Consider the following 7,500-nt stretch of genomic DNA (forward strand, 5'->3'; position numbering starts at 1 on the left):
CCTGTGATTGAGATAGCAACAGCCAATCAGGAGCGTCGTAAGGGGCGGGCCTAGACATCAAATGCACGGTTGATGTGAATCTCCTATAGTACTACGTATTTTCAGAACCAATTTTCATTATCATTATTCAAATTACTTGCTGTTCATTAGAGAATCGTCGTACTTACTATAAAGTAACGAGTTAGGCTAACCATATCTCATGTTATTCGTCGTAGCTAGTTTATGATAACGGGGCCATTTTTCTTAATATTACTACTGACGGATGGATTCACAATCGTAAAGACATATTCACACATATTTAGTATTATGTTTACTTCTCGAATTTGTACAAATTACGAGGGATCCTTCTCTTGTTGGACGTCATTATTACTTAAAATTTCTTGCACTTGGATCTGACGCTTCGTAGTGCCAAGCATATTATCCAAAAAGCACGAAGCAATAGAGAGAGCATTGTGGCTATGACAGTTACGTGGGAACAAGTAAAAAAAAAAAAAAAAAAAGGCAAAATCTTAGAAAAAAAAAGCCATAAGAGAATTTTAAGATGAACTTTGAAACACTTTATCAGAACTTCTTTCTGTAATCAGCCAGTAAGCGAGCAGGGCGCTGCAATGGCTCTCGCATTTTGATTTATAAACTGTGAACCATGAGCTTAAGTCTCCCATATAAAAGCCAGATTTATGTTGCGTCTTTGAAGGGTACGAAAGACGAAAAAGAAAATGGGAGACGAAAAAGAAAATGGGAAACAGTCGCTCTGGGATTTTCTGTAAAAAGCCAGCCAGGCATTTTGTCACGAGAGTTATGGAACAAATAATCGCTGCTCTAACATTTATTGGGGTCTGCGATGTATTTATGTGGATGAAGCCATAACGTATCATTACATCTGCGATGTATTTATGTGGAAACGATTATTATCTATGTGAAAGTTCAAATTGTTAAAACTTATTATATATACTGAAAGTATTCAAATAAGAAATTTATATCAATCATTTCTATTATCGAAATAAGCATATCATCTCTATTATTTCAATTACTGAAAAAAGCATTATTCGTGTGGCTTAAATCTTTCATTAAGATTCGTTCTTCTTCAATAACATTTTTCACGTTAACAAGTTCCCATTTCAATGATAAGTACCTTTTAAATCCTTTTGACTTAATTCCCTTCAGTTTTTACCATGGAGACTCTTAGGTGATATCAACGGTATATAAGGAATCTCTACTCGAGGTTCCCTGAAATGTTTTGAACAGTTTTGTTCAAATGTTTTTTATGTTGTTGACAATTTTCCACCAAAGCTGTATCTCCATGTTTGCACTTTTATCAATGGAAAAGTTGCGCGTCCTTCCTCACAACTTTTTTGTTTATATATACCTACAGCAAGTTGATCCACATAATTCCAGGATAAAAAAAAATAATTCCGAAAATAATCTCCTCGAATAATATTCTTCAGAAGCAACTTCGTAAATTCACTGAGCACAGTAATTGCTCTAATTACCGAAAAGCAAAACGTCACTGAACTTGTAAACAGTCAAAAGCATTATGCAACGAAGCAGCGACAAATGAGATATCATTGCCATTAATTTGTGCCTCACGAGAAAATGATTTCACGCCTGAAAAGAGGTCTTGAATAAGAGGGACTGATCTATTTCCCTTCTTGAAGTCATCCTACTCAATGAGTAATTGATTGAAGTATAAAGAGGAGGAAAAGCGCTGTTGTAAAAAGATGATAAGAGGACTTGTTGTACAAGAATTTTTAAATGCAGATATATATAATAACGAGATGGTCTTTATCTCGTTATCATTTTGGTAGCGATAGGCCAGAGCGGCAGACAACTGGTAATTGGTAATACTTTCTCTCTCTCTCTCTCTCTCTCTCTCTCTCTCTCTCTCTCTCTCTCTCTCTCTCTCTCTCTCCTGATACCAAACAGCATTTTCTCTCTCTCTCTCGAGACTGGCAACAACTCTCTCTCTCTCTCTCTCTCTCCATTATCTAGGTCACCAAATCAGAGTCGTGAATTATAAAAATATGCATTTATTTAAAAGCAAAGTATTAACTGAATAACTCAGATTCTTAACAGATTGATTAAATGGAATGTTAACTCAAAGTCCAAATAACTCAGATAACCCTCGGTAATTAATCTAACACCAACATTAGTTTAGCCATAACAGATAGGCACAGTTAACACAGTAATTAGTCAGTACACCATTTCTCCAATGAACAATCCCCAATCTTCTCCAGAAAATAGTTCCCCTCTTCCAGAAACGCCTGTTAGAAGACAGGAGAACACTCTGGTAAGCACAAGATCATAATCAAAGATCATATAAACAGAACATCTCTGAAATAAATATTCAAATACAATCCAGCCACACTTTGGCCAAAACAGATATAATAACACTCCCCCATTTCAGCACAGTTGCACTGACACTAACAAAAATACTTTGGCAGAGCCATCCCGGGCCTGCCTTCTCTCTGTAATAGTCTACCCTTCATGATAAGCCTACATTCATTATGTAGGAGGAAAAGGCTCACACACATACGTACAAACCCACACTCAATGTTCAGAATGTTCACGCCCCGAAACTGCTTAAGACCAGTTTCAAAGTCACCTCTGCAATCGCCTGTAGCAACAGGACATGCACAGATCTGCACATACAGCAAAAAGACACATCAGCGTTCCCAAAGCTCGCCACCTCGAACACTGTGTCTAGGGAAGTTAAATCGCTGATTCTCTACATTCTAAGGAACGTCACAGCATATCACATTATATATTATTTAAGATATATCATAGCAAATCCCCCTCTCTATGTTAAACATATATATAATATATATATATATATATATATATATATATATATATATATATATATATATATATATATATAAATATATATATATATATATATATATATATATATATATATATATATATATATATATATATATATATATATGTATTATACCTTACCACTTCATGTAACGTCTCACTGAAGGTAATATCTTTACAAAACCTGTTTTTTTTCTCTTGATTTTCTATCTCGTCAATTGTTTATATTTGTCACTAACCTCGATCTTATTTATACATGAGTACCAAATTCGTTCAGGCCTATTTTTATTTATTTATTTATTTATTTATTTATTTATTTTTTAGTGGAAGCACTCCTGTTACTGTTGATTTTTCTATTGATTTTCCACCTCGCCAATTGGTTTCATTTTTTGACTAGCCCCGATCTTATTTATACATAAGTACCAAATTCGTTGAGGCCTTATTTTTTATTTTACTTATTTATTTTTTTTATAGTCAAGCGCACCTGTTACTCTTAAACATTTCGCCTCTCATTTGACAGTTCACTTTGACAGTTCACGCATCTGTCGGCCCTTTCTCCTGCCATAGAGAAGCTGCCTCTTGATTGATGACGTCGAGACCTGGTCGCTTTTTGTGCAATATTTTTTTATGAAGGAATCTCCATTTCGAAGTTTGTGATTTTATCTTTAAAAGTTATTCGTTCCATTGTCAGCCCTCTCCTGAAATAGAACGTTTTCCAGTTCATATCTGACCTAGAGAAAAAGTCGGCATGCAAGTAGACGTGTTCCTATATTTTTTGGATGAAGAAATTTGGTTAAACAAAAAAAAGGTTTGTGACGAACCCATGGTTAATCCACCCCGGGGGAAATCATATTATGATAGGCTGTTGTGCCATTTCCTGATATTAGAATCAACTTTCTGATTTATGTAACATGCAAAATGCTTTCTGTTTTCAACGAGTTCTAACTGCATTGGGAAACAGGAGTCAAATAACTCTCTCTGTCTCTCTCTCTCTCTCCACCACTCCACTTCTCCGGTCTGTTAGGGTAGACATAAATCTTTCCCGATTGATGGAGAGAGAGAGAAAGAGAGAGAGAGAGAGAGAGACTTTCTTTCCCCCCTAATCTAGACATAAATTTTCCCAGATTGATGGAGAGAGAGAGAGAGAGAGAGAGAGAGAGAGAGAGAGAGGAGAGAGAGAAAGAAACTTTTTTCTTTCCCCCCTAATCTAACATAAATTTTCCCTGATTGATGGAGAGGAGAGAGAGAGAGAGAGAGAGAGAGAGAGAGAGAGAGAGAGAGAGAGAGAGAGACTTTCTTTCCTCCCCTAGGCTAGACATAAATTTTCCCTGATTGATGAAGAGAGAGAGAGAGAGACAGACTTTCTTTCCTCCCCCTAGCCTTAGGCTAGATATAAATATTCCCTGAGAGAGAGAGAGAGAGACTTTCTTTCCAACCCCCTAGCCCTAGGCTAGACATAATCTTCCCAGATTGATGGAGAAATAGAGAGAGACTCTCCCCCCTCTCTCTCAAAGTGCTGTAAATCAACCTTCTCGTTGTCCCTCGGGATCAAGATCTAACGGGAGTAATTACATCCTGAATAGGACTTCATAGGACTCCCAGTCATCCTCAACTTGCTCGTAAGGATGCGGAACCCCGCCCACTGCTGACATCCGTGGCATGCCATGATACTTTATTGTCCCTCCGAAGGATATAACGGCAACGATGGGGCGGTGGAACCCCCCCAACACCGCCCTCGGAAGTTTCTAGTTGTTAAGGCGTTCCCGAGGACGAAGGACGCCCTGAGGTCTACTTTGCAAAACCTCCACTTAGGAAGGGCTTTCTACTTAACTATTTAACATACCCCTATAACGGAAACAATGGAGCCCCCCCCCCCCCCCCCCCCCACCCCCCCCCCAACCCGCCTCGCCCCGCCTCGCCCCGCCCCGCTCCTGAAAGTTTCCAGTTGTTGAGTTTTCCAGATTTCCAGAGGACGAAAGGACGCCCTGAGGTTTATTTTGCAAAGCATCCACAGGGGAAGGGGGTTTTTACTTAGCTTTCTAACTTACCCCTGGGGTGGTATAAAGGCAAAGCTGGAGCCCCCTGGAGTTTCCAGTTGTTGAAGCATTCCACAGGGAAGGGGGTTTTAACTTACCTCTCTAACTTACCACTAGGGTGGTATAAAGACAAAGATGGAGCCCGCCTCTCCCCGCCCCTGGAAGTTTTCAGTTGTTGAAGCGTTCCAGAGGACGAAGGACGTCCTGAGGTGTATTTTGCAAAGCTTCCACAGGGGAAGGGGTTTTTACTTACCTTTCTAACTTACTCTGAGGTGGTATAAAGGCAAAGATGGAGGCCCCCTGGAGTTTCCAGGTGCAAAAGCGTTGCTTTAGGACGAACGAGACCCGACGGTGCATTTTGCAAAGCTTCCAGCAGCAGTCAGTCTGGAATCAATTCACTGGAGGTCCCAAAAAAGAACCAACGCGAAGTGATGAAGACCTGAGATGCCTAAGGGAATTGAGATCTTGACTTGAAAATAGAGGTTTTTTGCCCCCACCCAAGTCCCTCTAATATTATATTTTAATGAATGTAGAATTTCTAGTAGACTTCCCATAAAATAGTGTTTCCATTAGACTGTTGTGTAAAGTATAGCAGTTGTTATGAAGGGTGAAATGCCGTACACATTTTCATTTCTTTGTGGGTTGGGTTATTTATTTTGGCTTATTATCATTCTTATTATATGCTTGGGTAACAGTCTCTCATTAGGTTTGCAGTTAGATTTCTCAGCTGCAGTAAATCCAATTTTTTAGTTATAAATTGTAACATATTATTATTATTATTATTATTATTATTATTATTATTATTATTATTATTATTATTATATATTTTTTTGTGTCTATCACAGTCCTCCAATTCGACTGGGTGGTATTTATAGTGTGTGGTCCGGGTTGCATCATGCCTCCTTAGTGTCCATCACTTTTCTTACTATGTGCGCCGTTTCTAGGATCACACTCTTCTCGCATGAGTCCTGGAGCTACTTCAGCCTCTAGTTTTTCCAGATTCCTTTTCAGGGATCTTGGGATCGTGCTTAGTGTTCCTATGATTATGGGTACAATTTCCACTGGCATATCCCATATCCTCCTTATTTCTATTTTCAGTTCTTGATACTTATCCATTTTTTCCCTCTCTTTCTCTTCTCTTTAACTCTGGTGTCCCATGGTATTGCGACATCAATGAGTGATACTTTCTTGATTTTGTCAATCAACGTCACGTCTGGTCTATTTGCACGTATCACACTATCTGTTCTGATACCATAGTCCCAGAGGATCTTTGCTTGATCGTTTTCTATCACTCCGTCAGGCGGGTGCTCGTACCACTTATTACTGCAGGTAGCTGTGTTTCTTGCATAGGCTCCAGTGGAGGGCTTTTGCTACTGAATCATGGCTCTTTTTGTACTGGTTCTGTGCAAGTGCCGGACATTCACTTGCTATGTGGTTTTATGGTTTCATTTTCGTATTGCACTTCCTACAAATAGGAGAGATGTTATTTCAATCTATCGTTCTTTGAACATATCTGGTTCTCAGGGGCCTGATCTTGTGCCGCTATTATCATTCCTTCAGTTTTTCCTTCTTGAGCTCTCCCCTCAGTAGCCATTGCCACGTGCCATCGCTGGGTAGTTCTTTATCTGTCTCATGTATTCTCCGTGCATTGGTTTGTTGTGCCATTCCTCTGTTCTGTTTGTCATTCTCCTGGTCTCTGTATATTTCTGGGTCTTCGTCTACTTTTATCAGTCCTTCTTTCCATGCACTCTTGAGACTCGTGCTTCACTGGTTTTCATATATTGCCCCAGTGCTCTGTTGTCGATGTTGACGCAGTCCTCGATGCTGAGTAGTCCCGTCCCTCCTCCCTTTCGTGTTACGTAGGGTCTATCCGTATTTGCTCTTGGGTGTAGTGCTTTGTGTATTGTCATATGTTTTCTCGTTTTCTGGTCTATGCTGCGAAGTTCTGCCTTCTTCGTCCATTCCATATTCCTGCGCTGTATCTGATTACTGGCACTGCCCATGTGTTTATGGCTTTTATCATATTTTCGGCGTTGAGTTTTTGACTTGAGTATCGCCTTGAGTCTCTGCATATATTCTTTCCTGATCGTGTCCTTCATCTTGATGTTTTATGTTTTATCCCCTCCTTCCATTATTCCCAGGTATTTACTCCCGTCCTCATCTTATGTGTTTGATGTTGCTCCCATCTGGGTATCTTTATCCCTTCAGTCCTTGTTACTTTGCCCTTTCGTATGTTGACTAAGGCACATTTTATTTTCTATTCCAAACTCCATCCTGATGTCCCCAGGTACAATCCTTACTGTCTGGATTAGGGTATCTATTTCCTTGATGCTCTTACCATACAGCTTGATGTCGGTTATTATTATTATTATTATTATTATTATTGGAGAAACAAATCAACAGTTATGTAAATGTACATTTATTATTATTATTATTATATTATTATTATTATTATTATTATTATTATTATTATTATTATTATTATTATTATATTATTATTATTATTATTTGTTTTTTCCTTTGTTACTATTATTATTATTATTATTATTATATTATTATTATTATTATTATTATTATTATTATATTATTATTATTTTTTGTCTATCACAGTCATCCTATTTGACTGGGTGGTATAGTGTGGGGT

This window comes from Macrobrachium nipponense, chromosome 30 (genome assembly GCF_015104395.2).
Source record: "Macrobrachium nipponense isolate FS-2020 chromosome 30, ASM1510439v2, whole genome shotgun sequence".
NCBI classification, from domain to species: domain Eukaryota; kingdom Metazoa; phylum Arthropoda; class Malacostraca; order Decapoda; family Palaemonidae; genus Macrobrachium; species Macrobrachium nipponense.